This window comes from Rhineura floridana, chromosome 13, assembly GCF_030035675.1.
Source record: "Rhineura floridana isolate rRhiFlo1 chromosome 13, rRhiFlo1.hap2, whole genome shotgun sequence".
NCBI classification, from domain to species: domain Eukaryota; kingdom Metazoa; phylum Chordata; class Lepidosauria; order Squamata; family Rhineuridae; genus Rhineura; species Rhineura floridana.
The window spans coordinates 17474576-17490288 of NC_084492.1; the positions used below are offsets into that span (position 1 = coordinate 17474576).

General features: G+C 43.3%; 1 protein-coding gene across 7 annotated transcripts in view; it reads right to left on the reverse strand.

Annotated features, from left to right (window-relative positions):
- The window catches only part of CDH8 (cadherin 8), a 414305-nt gene that overhangs the window by 304939 nt on the left and 93653 nt on the right, over positions 1-15713 (reverse strand). The window lies entirely within an intron of this gene.

Consider the following 15713-nt stretch of genomic DNA (forward strand, 5'->3'; position numbering starts at 1 on the left):
CATGTGCACAGGGATTCAAAAGCCAGCAGTGGTAGCGCACTGGAGCCAGTGTAAATGGTAACATGTACATAGCCCTATCACCACTAATCAAAATCAGAGATGCTGTGGCTGCTTCACCTTACAAAGAACACACATTGGAAGTTCTACAGTGCAATCCTAAGTATGCTTACTCAAAAGAAAATTCCATTAAACTCAATGGGGCTCACTCATTCATAAACTAGTTGAGGATTGCAGCTTTGATCAGATATACTGTACAATGTCTGCTTTGGGGTTTAGTTTCTCTTTAAAAAGAGAATCAAGTTTACATGTTGCAACAACATAAAAGAAATTGCTTTAAGACATGTTTAGAATGGAACCCTGTCTATTTTTGGTCATTTCTTTGTGTTTGCGTGTTTTTAATAGCTGAAGAATGGTTTTACTTGATGTCTATCATGCACCCCTATGAGATTTATAATAACTAAGCCTGAATTAACCTAGCATTATATCTTGAAAGGCCAAGAAATACAGTTCTGCTTTGACTGTTCAGTGAAGCCAACACTGTGCCTTTGAACTAGAAGAAACCTTTCAGGGCAAAAGCTTAAAGAAGCTTACAAAGATGAAGCCGGCATTCTCTGTGGTTTCTCTCATTTAATTTTGTTCAGCTCTATGGCAGAGAATTTTCAAGTATTCTCATACCCTCCAATGTTTTTGCTGATGAAAATAGGGGATGCTTTTGCATACAAAGCCTTCTTCTCTAAGGAACTGTAACTGCCTTACCCCTCACTGTATCCCATTATGAATTGTTAGATTCTCTTCTCCAGCTGATTAAAAATACAGAAGAGCCAGTGTTTTGCAGTTGTTAGAACACTGGTCTAGGACCTAGAAGACAAGGTTTCAAATCGCAGACACAGAGTTCACCAGGTGGCCTTGGGCCAGTCACTATTTCTCAGGGTATGCCTACTTCACAGGATTGTTGTGATAACATGGGTGACGAATACTTTGTACACCACCTTCGAAGTTAAACAAGGCATAAACGTGGGACATACAAACACTGGATTGTATCTTACATTAGTCCTATCATACACCCATTGAAATGAATGGACACAACTACCTTAGATCCATTCATTTCAATGGATCTGCTCCGAGTATACAACCCAAAATCAATCCTGTTATGTAGTTGCAGAGCCAAACATGTTCTGCAGTGTGAAATAACTGGATAGGCAGCTATGGCAGAGGAGGAATGACAGGGAATCAGTGACCCAGCATTTCCCAGCATGTGCATTAGTGTCTCTTCCACCTCCCCACCCTAGCCAAGATTTACAGTGCAATTCAGAAGCAAGTCTCATTAGAGTTAGATGGGGCTTACTCCCAAGAGAAATCCTAACTCCCCACACACAAACACCTCAAGCCCAGTGGAGAGCCTTATGGAGAGGCAGGGCTACCACTGCATCCACAATCCTGTTGCACATGGTGGCCAGGGCAGTCAGATGACACAAAGTGGGTTTCAGTTGTCCTGTTAGTGGGTTTAGGGTGGTAGGATTAGACATTTGTTTGGAGATGCTTGAATGGGGAATCATTGTTCAGGAGTAGAGCAAATGCTTTACTTTCAGGACATCCCTGCATGCTGAGCCCCTGGCACCTTGTGCAGCCACTTATGCATCACCAAAAAAATAAAATGAAACAAAATAATTGAACGCATCCTTCAAAAGGAGGGCAACAGTGGACATGGATTCAGATAAAATTTAAACATACTTATGTATCTGTACAGATGCATAGGAACTTAAACAGGAATAAATGCACATTTCACCACTGCATGGGAGACTATGGCCAAGTGACCTGTGCGCCTGCTCAGTCTATTGGCCAGGTGCTCAAGGCTACCCTGCTTACTGTCCTGATATGGCTACATTCAGACAGCATTTTGTTCAATTTTCCTAATTTTTCATCTGATAATTTCCACAATTTATTTTATCTTTCACGCAACATAAAAGCCACTTCTGGGAATCTAGTGCACATTTCCATGTTAATTCTTCCAGAAAGGATCCATTTGCAACCTCATTAACCCAGAAAAATCACAGAAGTAAATTTACAACATTTGGGGTGGCATAGCAGCATACTATTCTTTCCCACCATTTTCATGGGGGAACAGAATGCAGGTGAAGAAAGGGTGGGGGAGTAGCATCATGTCCAATGACGATCGTTGTGGTGTCACACCGGGCCCACTGGTGTGAATAAAGTTTAGTGTGACATGGCAGTATATTGGTTAACAAGCCACAGTTCCACAATGCATCAGGTAGAGCGGTGTGAAAGGAATGTTGGAAATTGGGACAGAAGCACTACCATTGTAACCAGTATAACTAATGCAATAAACTCCATATCTGACTGCAGCCATTCTCTCTTTAAGTCAGACTTGGAGTGGACAGTCCTTTAAACAGAGCAGGAATGGGGAACCTCCGGCACTCAGATGTTGCTGGACTACATCTCCCATCATGTCTGGGCACTGGTCATTCTGACTGGGGATGATGGGGATGGAAACAGAGGATGTCTTCAAATAAAGGACTGGCCTCTAACCACCCTGTAAACTCAGGCCTGTCCTCTGCAAAGCAGGATGCACAGCCCCGTCACTGTCAACTCTAGTTGAAAGAACGAGGTACCAAGTGATGGGAAAGGACCTTCTCTGCCCATGTCCAAGCCTGAGACTCTGCTCTGTTCTCTGAGTAGAATACTTTGGGCTTGATAATCAAAACAGAATGATCTGGTGGTAGAAGGCACCCCTTCCTCCATTCTCTCCTAACAGAGACCCAACCCTTCCCCAGAAGGCAAGAAGGGGACAACAACCTACCAGGAGCAGATGAGCACATGCTCTCTCATGCCTTTTCATTTTCTTGTTAATAATCAAGCAATAAGCACAAATATTTCCGGTCGAGGATTAATTAGAACATACACAAAACAAGGACACACAGACATTATTTCATCCAAGAAAACAGGCACCACATGGAGACATAAACATAGCTCCAATCCAAACATAGCTTCAGGAGAGGCATATTTTATAATAATGCAAGAAATTGTAAATGAAATGAGGATGGATCTGCCTGCCAATGAAGTTCATCCTTGGAGGACCTTCTCTGTGTGTCCCTGACACTATAGTCTGTTCCTTCCAGCCCATTCAATTTAGCCAGTTCTCTCTCTGTAACTTACCTAACTCTTGTGGTTCTCTGCAAGAAATGGGCAGAGTACATTCCACTATTCCAGGGGTGGGGAACCTCCAGTCTGTGGCCCTAACCATGCCCAGCAGGGGCCCTAATTTGCTTCCTCAGGCTACTTCTTCAAAAATATGCCCATTTATACAACACTTGATGTAATTTGTGATGTCAGGTGTGAAGCAGGTAAAGGTGTGGTTGCCATCAGTTTATAATGAACATACTTCAGTATACTTTATACTGAAACTACTTGCAAATGAACTTAAAAGGTGAGCCCTTTCCAAGTTGTCACCTGGGACTGAACACAAGCAAGCCCTACTCAGAGCAGACCCATTAAAATTAATGAAGCCAAGTTAGTCATGTCCATTACCTTCAATGTGTCTACTCTCAGCCCTACTCTCAATGAGTATGACTAGCACTGAATACTGATGTCTGAATATCAGGTGGTTCGTAGATGGGTGGCCACACCCACCTGTTGAAGTTGGCCTACCAGGGGAGAGAGAAGAAGGATGTGGCCCACTGGCCAAATCTAGTTCCCCATCCTTGCACTATCTGGAATGGAATCCAGGTTGGAAGAACCCTTGATTCTAGCTAGCTAAGAAGCAGCCCTCGATTGGACCAAAGACCCACTTTGTTCCAGCAAATTTTATTGTTCTGGGAATAGCCTGAGCTGGGTCTCATTTACTCTTCAGCATGCTAGAAGCCAGCAAGAATAAGGTGGAGGGCACTGCCCTGCCAACCTAAGCCTTTTCTTGTGTGTTAAGCTTTCTCTTCGACAGTATCCCTTAACACCACTACACAGTGCTCAAGCCATACCATACACTGCTACATATGCGTGGAGAAGCCACAGTCATTTTCTGGCTCCACGAGAAAGGTCTAGAATAGACTCCAAAGGTTTTATTCATGCCTAGTGCTCCACCTTCCTCATGGCCATGTTCATCTTTCTCCCCCTCTTCCCCTTACTCTCCATCACTTTGAAACGGCCTTTGACCATTCTCATACCATTCCCATAGTAGTCCCCGCATTATCACATCACTCCCATAGCTGAAAACAGAAGTCAACATATTTGGTCTTCTACCGAGCCCCACATCACAGGAGGGAACCACTGCAGACCTCAGAGCTCCCTGGTGCTCCTCTTTGCTGTTGCTGACTGTTTACCTGCCCTCTTCAAGTGTACAAGCAATGACGAACAAGGAGCAGCAGTCTCCACTTCTCTTGTCCTCTCCTTCTGACGGTGGTGTGGATTGGGCACCAAGGAAGAGGGCAAGCAAACATGCTGAAACTGGTTTTTTATCTGAAACCTGAGGGCCACTTTCACTTCTGGCCAACCTCCCAGGGGCCACATGCCAGTGGCAGGTATAGACAGAAGTAAAAAGTGGACAGAGCTTTTACCTTTGCACCATAATCTAAATTCCACATAGGCTCATATAGCTCTCTCTATCCAGGCAAGAGAATTCAAGAATTTATTCCAACCAGGCAAAAACACTTGGGGTGTGAAGCAGAACCTTTGGGGGAGAATTCCAAGGGCCAGCTTGATACGTCTGGGGGGTCACATTCAGCGCCCAGGCCTGATGCTCCCCCTTTCAAATAGGCACTGGCGGGAGGTAAGGCCACTCAGGAACAGGGTGGCCCACTGAAACTTGCCCCCCAGCATTGGAAGCTGACACTGCACTCCCACTACATATGGTTACTACCACTCTTCCCGTGATTCCAAATTCCCGATGCCCCTTCATGTTTAGAAACAATGCAATGAAAATTAACTCAGGCAAAACTCTATAATTTTGTAATGAGGATTTATTTATTTATTTATTGCATTTGTATACCACCCCATAGCCAAAGCTCTCTGGGAGGTTTACAATTAAAACATTAAAAACAAATATATAAATTTAAAAACACATTTTTAAAAAGCAATTTAAAAACACATGCTAAAATGCCTGGGAGAAGAGAAAAGTCTTGATTTGGTGCCGAAAAGATAACAGTGTTGGCGTACCTTGTCAGGGAGATCATTCCATAATTTGGGGGCCACCACTGAGAAGGCCCTCTCCCTTGTTGCCAGACTCCCAGCTTCCCTCAAAGTTGGCAAGCAGAGGAGGCCCTTGGATGTGGAGCGTAGTGTATGAGTGGGTTCATGTCAGGAGAGGCGTTCCATCAGGTATTGTGGTCCCAAGCCATGTAAGGCTTAATAGGTTAAAACCAGCACCTTGAATCGAGCTGGAAAACATACAGGCAGCCAATGCAAGTAGGCCAGAATCAGTTTTATATGTTCGAACCGTCTGGTCCCTGTTACCAATCTGGCCACTGCATTTTGCATAAGCTGCAGTTTCTGAACCGTCTTCAAAGGCAGCCCCACGTAGAGTGCATTGCAGTAATCTAACTTGGAGGTTACCAGAGCATAGACAACTGAAGCCAGGTTATCCCTGTCCAGATAGGGGCATACCTGGGCCACCAACCAAAGTTGGTAGGAGGCACTCCGTGCCACCGAGGCTACCTGAGCCTCAAGTGACATAGATGGTTCTAGGAGAACCCCCAAGCTATGAACCTGCTCCTTCAGAGGGAGTGCAACCTAATCCAGGACAGGTTGGACATCCACCATCCGGTCAGAAGAACCACCCACTAGGAGCATCTCAGTCTTGTCTGGATTGAGCCTCAGTTTATTAGCCCTCATCCAGTCCATTGTCGCAGCCAGGCACCGGTTCAGCACATTGACAGCCTCACCAGAAGAAGATGAAAAGCAGAAATAGAGCTGTGTGTCATCAGCATACTGATGGCAATGCACTCCAATGCTCCAGATGACTGCACCCAATGGTTTCATGTAGATGTTGAACAGCATGGGGGACAGAACTGACCCCTGCAGAACCCCATACTGGAGAGTCCAGGGTGCCAAGCAATGTTCCCCAAGCACCACCTTCTGGAGCCGAGCCGCCAAGTAGGACCAGGACCACTGCCATGCAGTCCCTCCCACTCCCAACTCAGCCAGTCTTCCCAAAAGGATACCATGATTGATGGTATCGAAATCCACTGAGAGATCAAGGAGAATCAACAGAGTCACACTCCCCCTGTCTCTCTCCCAATAGAGGTCATCATACATAGCGACCAAGGCTATTTCCCTGCCAGAACCAGGCCTGAAACCCAACTGAAATGGATCCAGATAATCGGTCTCATCCTAGAGTGTTTGGAGCTGGCCTGCCACCACTCATTCAAGGACCTTGCCCAGGAATGGAACATTTGCCACCGGCCTATAGTTATTAAGATTTTCTGGGTCCAGGGAGGGTCTCTTCAGGAGTAGTTTCACTACCACCTTTTTCAGGCAGCCACGGACCACCCCCTCTCACAGAGAGGCATTAATCACTTCCCTGGCCCAGCCGGCTGTTCCATCCCTGCTAGCTTTTATTAGCCAAAGGGGCAAGGATCCAGCACAGAAGTGGTTGCACAAACCTGTCCAAGCACCTTGTCAATGTCCTGAAGCTGTACCAACTGAAACTCATCCAAGAAATTGGGACAAGGCTGCTCTGGATACCTTGCTTGATTTACCTGCTATAACACTGGAGTCTACGTCCTGGTGGATGCTAAAGATTTTATCCTGGAAGTGCCTAGCAAATTAATTACAGCGGGCCTCAGATGGTTCTACCATGTCCTTGAGACCAGCGTGTAATAGCCCCCGGACAATTCTGAAGAGCTCTGCTGGGCAGCAGATTTATGATTTGATAGTGGCAGCAAAATATTGTTTTTTTGTTGCCCTCACTGCCCCTAAATACAGCTTACCATAGGCACTTACCAGTGTGAAATCGCATCCACTAGGAGTTCACCTCCATCTGCACTCAAGCCGTCTCCTATATTGTTTCATCGCTCTCAGCTCTGGGATATACCATGGAGCCGTACGAGCTCTACACAGGAGAGGGCGCTCAGGAGCAATCATGTCAACTGCTCAGGTCATTTCTGTATTCCACAGTTCAACCAGGGTTTCGAAAGAAGCGCCAGCCCTATTAGCCGGAAAACTCCCCAGAGCCCTTTGGAAACCATCTGGATCCATTAGTCTCTGGGGGCAGACCAACTTAATAGGTCCCCCACCCTTGCAGAGGGGAAAAGCTGCTGTAAGTCTAAATTTCAGCAAGCAGTGATCTGTCCATGACAAAGGGACTGATATAAGGTCCCCACATTCAGATCACCATCTCCATGTCCAGTTGCAAAAACCAAGTTTAGAGTATGCCCTGCTACATATGTTGCACCAATGGGATATTGGGATAGTCCCATGGTTGTCATGGAGACCATGAAATCCTGAGCTGCCCCAGATAAGGTGGCTTCAGCATGGATGTTGACATCCCCCAGAACCAACAGTCTGGGGGAACTCAACAGTACACCCGAGACCACCTCCATCAGCTCAGCTAGGGAGTCTCTTTGGCAGCAGGGTGGGCGGTACACTAACAGAATCCCCAGTCTGTCCTGCTGACCCAACATAAGGTGCAAACACTCCAGACCAGTAGTCACATGGACAGGGTGCTTACAGAGGCAGATGGGGCTCCTGTAGATCACAGCAACCCCCCCTCCCCAACCTTCAGGATGGTAGCAGAACAGAAGATTCCTAATTATTAAATTAAATCCAATTGCATTAGATTAATTAAACAGCCCACCCAGTCCCTGTGTCCCAGGGATGCTGACAGCATGTTCATATGTCACTCATCTTCTAAAACTGCTGCAAAGTAGGTCACTGTCATTATTTTTTAGATGAAGATCCGATGTTGAGAGTCTGTGACACCCAAAGCCACACACTGCCATTCTTTAAAAGCTCCACAAGAAATGATTTCACAGGGTAAATGAAGCCATTAAGCAGCCCTGCCTCAGGCTAGCACTGCCACCTCCAAACTGGTGCCCTCTAGCCATTTTGGACAACAAATCCAATAAGATATTTTGGAAGGTTCCAACCAAGAGCACAATAAAAGGCTCTTTTTATTAGGGTAGGTCATAGCTTAATAGTAGAGCACATGTTTTGCTGGAACAAGGTCAGCACTTCACTCCCTGGAATATCAGGTTAAAAAAGGTGATAGAAAAGAATTCTGCCAGAGATCCTGCAGGCCGACACCAGTCAGAGCAGAATATTGGTCTAGATGGACCAGAGGTCTGACTCAACACACACCAATGGGAAGGGAACATAATTCAATGTAGAACACATGTTTTGCACACAGAAAGCCATAGGTTCTCCAATTACTTTCCTGATCTGTCCGTATGAAAAAAAGGTCACAGTGGCAGGTGACTGGCAATCGGGACTGGCAAATCAGCTTGCCTTCCCCCCCCTCAGGTCCTTTGTGAAAATGCACCAGTGTTTCAGTGTAAATTTCTCCTAAAATGCTTTTTGCAACGCTATATCCCCTAAGACAAAGCATGTTTGTTTGTTGCTTTCACTAAAGTGAGCATTTTTTGTGGACATTTCACCTTAGTTTATGCATCTTTGTACACATTACTTGGCTGGAGAACAGCTTTTCCCCTCACAGAGCTACAAGTCCCAGTATTCCCTGGGGATTGATTGTTAAGCCACTCTGTGAGGGGAACAAGGATCTCGTAACCAGTCTCAGGACCCTTAACAAACTACAGTTCCCACGATTCTTTGTGGAAGCCATGACTTTTAAAATGATATTCTACTGTTTTAAATGTATGCTGCAGATGGGGCCTAATAGCAGCTCTTCATGGTGAGTAAACAGTATTGAGCTAGGATACAAATAAAGCACTGTGCACCCTGAAAATACTCCCATTCATATATATACACACGTGCTTAGGTCCAGGCTGTGATATATACAAAATGTGTTGCTTTTACAGAACGTTTTACATAGTATGGCTTTGTGTAGATTGTAGTTAAAATTGCTAGAAAAAGGGTCTCATAAGAATGTAGTTAAGTAGGACAGGGAAGACAGTCTCGAATAAATGCAAAACAGCAGGAAACAGGTGCAACACAGACAGTTTGCGGTTAGGTTCTGCTCTGTCTATTGACATAGAAGGGGGATACTAAGGGAGGGGAAAATATACCATATATGGGCAATAGTAAATATGGGTATGGGGGAGCTAAAATATGAGCAATGGGAGATGTAAACAAAGGCGTGACTTCTTGTGACATGAATAGGCGGCACGGATAAGCTGTAAACCCTGAAGTACTCGACCAATGAGGAAACAGGGGAGGGAACGAAGCGACGGGCTATAGGATAAAAGAACTGTACCAATGTCACTTGGGTGTGCCTACCTTGTGGACACCCACTCTTGCAAGAACGTATAATAAACTTATATTACTGCTTCACTAATGATCTCATGGTGGGTCTCTGAAGAACCGTTGTTTCTCACAAGGCTATCTATCAGACCGTATCTCCCTGTATGAACTTGCCCGGGCCCTGAGATCTTCAGGAGAGGCCCTTCTGTCAATACCCATGCCCTCTCAAGTACGACTGGTCGGGACGCATGACAGGGCCTTCTCGGTGGCTGCCCCTAGGCTTTGGAATTCCCTTCCTAGGGATGTAAGAATGACCCCCTCCTGCATTGCTAATGCCTAATTCCTCCATTTTTAAACTGGTTTTTTGATTCTCTTTTAGCTGTAAGTATGATTGGTTTTAATATTGGAATTAGTTTAATTTTATTTTAATCTAGACTCTGTATGTTTTAATTATATGTGTTTTTATCTGGAAGCCGCCGCGAGTTCCAGTTTTGGAAGGATGGCGAGGTATAAATAAAGACAATAATAATAATAATAATAGTGTAGTGGCAAATTCAGAAGTGCAAGGTCCCTTCGTGATAGTTACAGCCACTCCCCCTCCCATCCCTCCTTTTTTTGCTTCCGGGTTGAGAATTAGTTCCTTGTTAATGCCTTCTCCCACACCAACAGATATCCCTAGGAGCCAATCAGCATGAAAGGGAAGAGTATTAGCTACTAAGAAGAGTCTTTTCAGTGGCTGACTCACTTCCTTTCACCCTGATTGGCTCCAATCAGCAGGAAAGGATAACGAAGCATGTTAGAAAACGCTTCTCAGTGTCTAACACACTCCCATCTCATGCTAATTGGCTCATAGGATGCTGGAAACATAGGGACCCTGCAGGGACCCTGCTCCCCAAAAAGTAAGGGATCTAAGACTCCCCAAGTCCCTGGATGACTACATCCCTGATATACACACCCTGAAATAAGAGAGCTGCTCAATTTCCCTTAACAGAATAAAGTCAGAGGAGTGCTGCACCTCTTAAAACAGAAGCTGTATTTCAAATCTACGGTTTTGCAGAGGTAAGCTCTTATTCCAACCACTCATAAAACTTCTACTTGAAGGCCTAAAGTACTTTTGCAAATAAGGAGGGAAGGTTTTTTTTGCATGTGTGTGGTTTTAATTTAATAAATGAGGCATCATTTTAGGCACTAAGCATAATAAACTCTCATTTGCAACGAGCAGATTCATAAATTCACGCTGTTAAAAAAACTGTTTTCTATCAGAAAACTGTCCAGCCTCCTACGGTTTTTATTCAGATTCAAGTTCTGAACAGCAGGAGAGACTTTGCCCATCACAAATAGACCCTTATCATTAGAGACTTTCCCTTTAGTACTGGAGAGCCAATCAAGAGTATCGCTGAAAATGTTTTCATCTCAAGCAAAGCACACACAGCTGTAAAATTTCTGACTCCCATCTTTCCCATTTTTTCAGTGAAGTGGATCACATTTTTATGCTACACAAGCTCCACATAATGAACAGAGATGAATAATGAGTGAGGAAGACATCAAAACCTCTGCCAGTTGTTCATTATTCTAAATAAAGCAGGTATGCTGTTAGCAACTGGTGTTGATGCATATTTACTCAGAAGTAATTCCCACTGAATTCAGCTATGCTTGCTCACAAATAGATCTACAGGATTACAACCAACCATACTGTGTTCAGTGGCATTTACATACAGCAAAATGTGCTTAGCATTACAGCCTTGAATCAATGCACTTTTTCCTGTGTGTAAGCCCCACTGAACAAATTGGAACTTACTTCTCAGAAAACTTGCATAGAATTGAATTGGATGCCTGCAACTGTAAATATACTTACAATGGAGACAGCCTCACTGGGCCAATGTTACTTCTTAGGAAGCAATGTACAGGATTGTACTACAAGACTAAAAATTAGAGGTGCAATGGAATGATTTCACCTGACAGGATATTCTTACGTCAGCCTACTTCCAAGTAACTATTCCCAATTCCCTAAAATCCACTGAAATAACTATTAGCATCTTAAACCAAATCACGGAATCGCAGGATTAGAGGCTAGATATTAGAGAGCTTGAAATGCCATTTTAAAAGATGAACTAGTCCATGAAGCAGAATTAATTATACATATGCCATCTGACAAATAGTCAAGTTGAAAACAACAAACAGTAGGGATCTCACAATCTCCCTCAGTAACTAGATCAATTTGTAAAACATTTAAAAATATTTAAAACATTTAAAATATTTCTTTCACATTAAACCTGTCACCTGAACAAGTCTTAAATGTGGTGATACATGCATATATTTATTATTAGGAAACATATCTAAGAGTCAGTTAATTTCTGAGGAAGAAAATTTGTGTGTTATGAGAAAAGGCCACGTGTTTAAATTTCACTCCTGCGTATGGAGTAGAGTCTTCAATGATGAAGCGGAGGTGGAACATACCCTTATCTTCCATGAATTTGTCTAATACTCTTTTAAAGCCATTCTACAGTATAACTATGTGCTGTGTGAAGAAATACTTTCTTGTATCTGTCCAGCATTAAGCTTCATTGTTCCTGAATTCTACTATGAGACGGGGCGTAAAAGCTCTCTTTCCACTTTTTCCACATCATGCATAATTTTATACACCTCCATCATGCCCCTTCCATTACTCACATTTTTCTAAAAAAACAAAAAGCCTCAAGTGTTGTAATCTTTCCTCATAAGGAAGTTGCTCCCACCCCTTGATCATTTTGCTTGCCCTTTTCTGAACCTTTGGCCTCTACAATATTATTTTTGATATTTCATTTCTATAATGGCATTATGATATTGGCAGTTTTATTTTCAGTCCCATTCTTAAAGATTCCTACCTTGGAACTGACCTTTTACACAGCTTGCCACAGACTGGGTAAACATCTGCACCAAGAAACCCACTATGATGCCAATGGTTTCATTCAGGGTCAGTCACCACCAGTTCAGTCTCCTTTAACATATATGTCAAGCCAGTGTGGTGTAGTGGTTAAGGTGCTGGACTATGACCTGGGAGACCAGGGTTCGAATCCCCACATAGCCATGAAGCTCATTGGGTGACCTTGGGCCAGTCACTGCCTCTCAGCCTCAGAGGAAGGCAATAGTAAACCCCCTCTGAATACCGCTTACCATGAAAACCCTATTCATAGGGTCACCATAAGTCGGGATCGACTTGAAGGCTGTCCACTTCCACTTTCCAAGTTATGAATTTTTGCCCCAATGTGCATTACTCACTTACACTGTATCCCATTTTACATTTTACTGTTCATTAGGGATGGGAGATCAATGCAATTCAGTTCACATTTAAAACCAATTTTTATCAAATGACCACTTTTTGAAACAACATGAGAATCAAAACACTGCCATCCTTCAAAATTCACACTTCTCTGAATTTTGTGATACAGTTCTCCAACTATGCAATGGTTGCAAATATGCATATGTTAGGGGAGACTGTGCATATAAATATTAGTGAAAATAACCTACCAAAAATGCAATATATAAGAAATTGCTTGCAAAAATTCATATGTTAGTTAAAACTGCATAGAAAAAGATGTTTATTAGGAGAAATTTTCATGCTGGAGAATTTTCATGAGGATTTTTTTTTTAAAAAAAATGCAAATTGCTGCAGAAATATGGAGAACTGACTTTAAGGGCTGGTTCACATGGTGACTTACTGTGAGATTAGTGCTACTTGCATCCTCTTTTAATTTGCATGGTTCACCTGACGTTGCAGGCAATCAGCAGCTATCACAGTTTCCTCATATCAAACCAATCCAATTTTAATGCAAAAAGGAAAGGAAAACCTGTCTCTGGTTCACTCTGTTCCTCCATGCCTCAAAGCTTTTTTAGTGGGTGGGCTTTCTTATGCCCCATCACCAGCTCCCTCTCTTTCTGCCACCTGCAAAAGCTGCCTTTCACTCACTCCCCCCTCTATTCAGTTTCATACAGTTTCATGTCAATTGCACCCCAATGCCCTCCTGGCTTGTCCTGCCCTCTTGGGAGAGGTGTGCAGTTGACACGAAACAATGAAACTGACCAAAAGAACCCCTCCCCTTCTCCATTAGCAATAGCGGTACTCCGGAGGAAGTAAGCATGTAAACTTAGGGATGGGGCCACAAGGAAACAGTGATACTAAACCTTTCCTGAGGAACACCTACTTGTGTAAGAGGAAAACAGCGGATTTGAAGGTAGGAAGTGTGAACTTTGCAAATCTATTGCGATGGCAAAAGCTGCATCTTTACTGTGAAGTTCAGCTCCCATGTGAATGAACCCTAAGATGGGGGGGGGAATTGAGAAACTGAGAGAACTTCTATCCCTATTGTCCATTAATCCATGTGGAGAGATCCTTTTGGAGCACCTCACAACTCTTTTTTTGTTTAAACCACCCTGCACAGTTTGATGTTGTCAGCAAATCTGGTTACCTCACTGCTCACCCCTAAGTCTAGATCATTTATGAACAAGCTAACAAGTGCAGGTGCTGATCCTTGGTGGACTCCACTTTCTACATTCCTCCATTGGGAGAACTGTCCAATTATTCTCATTCTCTGCTTCCTGTTCCTTACACAGTTACTGATCTATAAAAGAGGAAAGGGGAAACCTCGCAAATCCAGCCCACTAGGCCTCTCTGCTAAGCCTTCACTGGCTCTGTAGACCATACTTTTTCTGAGTGCTTCTGCCTGGATTGAATGTGTCTCTGAACTATGATCAAGGTCCTTACTTCCCTGGATGGAGAGGGTTTCATGTGTTTGTGTATGAACCTGTGAATTTTGCATGGCCAGAAAGTAGCCTACTGTATAAATGTAATTCACCGCCACTGCCCCACCCAATTTTACCTCTGGCCACATCCCGCCATGGCATGCAGCTGCCAGGAGGTTGCCCACAAGGGAATGTGGCCCTTGAGCTGAAGAAGTTCCCCAACCTTGCATATGGGGACTAGCCCACTTATCCCATGACTGCTAAGCTTACTCAGAATTATTTGGTGAGGTATTAGCTTTATATTGGTGAAATCCCTGAATTTTGTGGATGTCTCTGCACTTTTAAATTATATACCTGTTATATGGGGATTAATGGCAGGATAAAAATAATGGTTGCTTAGAGACTTGTACTTCAAGCCTGGAAGGGTAAGTATCCACCAACTGTTATGCAATGGTTTGATGACCTAAACACCCTTGCTACATTTGAGTGCTCTTTCTGTAAACACCAACTCCATCTGGATACATATTTGAACAGGATTTATTGAGCTACACGTGAAAACCAAAATGGATGTATAGATGTTTAAATGTTCCGTTAATGTGAGCTGACAGCTTTTCTCCCCCTTTTTAATTTCTCATTCTTTTTCTCCCCCCTCTTTTCTCTTCTATCTTTCCCCCTTAATTAAATTGCATTTTTTTAAAAAAAAATCAATAAAAAAGAAGTATTTGATGAGGTACCTTATCAAAAGCTTTTTGCAAGTGTAGGAACATGTTGACTGATTCACCTCTATCTATATGCTTGTTGACACTCTCAGATGCATCATGATCATTAATCTTTCTCCAGTTGTAAAGGTATCTTTTGCCTAAACACAATAAAGAATGTCAAGTGTGTCTGAGCAAGGGAAAAGGTGGGGGGAGGAGAGGCAGCATTTTTGAAAGAAGTGGATGAAAACCTAAATAGCTCCATTAGATTATCAATGGAAAAAACCATAGTCCTGCAGATTCATAGAGAATGGCATAAAAATGGAATCAATCTATTAACAATGCCCTGGGCTCTTACTGGGAGAAAGGGTGGGATATAAATTTAATAAATAAATAAATAAATAAAACTATACTCCATGGCAAAACACCTTTCAGCACACTCTGCCATCAATGACTGTCAATTCCAATAATCCATTCAGCAGTATTCTGTAATGAAAACTTTGTTTTCAAACCAAGGTACTCAACAGTTTTTTCTGTTTGGGTCATGAGCATGTTGAGAAACTTAAAAGGCTTTGCTGAAGCTGTAAAGGACTGCGTAGGAGTGTAATAATACCAGCAAAGATAAGAAACAGAATAATTGTGCTTTCATCTGAGTGATCTACAGTCTTTTGCTTGGGGGTTGGTACGATATATGGGCAGCATTCTAGAAGGCTCCCACCCCCATTGTTAGAGAGATCAACAAAATATGAGGAAAATGATATCTGAAGTGGTGTCTTTAACAAGTATGACACCAGTCAAGGACCAGTGACTGGATTTGGAGTCCATGTTTTCAAGCTGGACTCCTGACACATCAAAATCTAAGCCACTGCAAAATGGATAAAAACAATAGCAGTAGGCCTGCGAAGAGGTCTCTAGGTCTTGGATATGCAG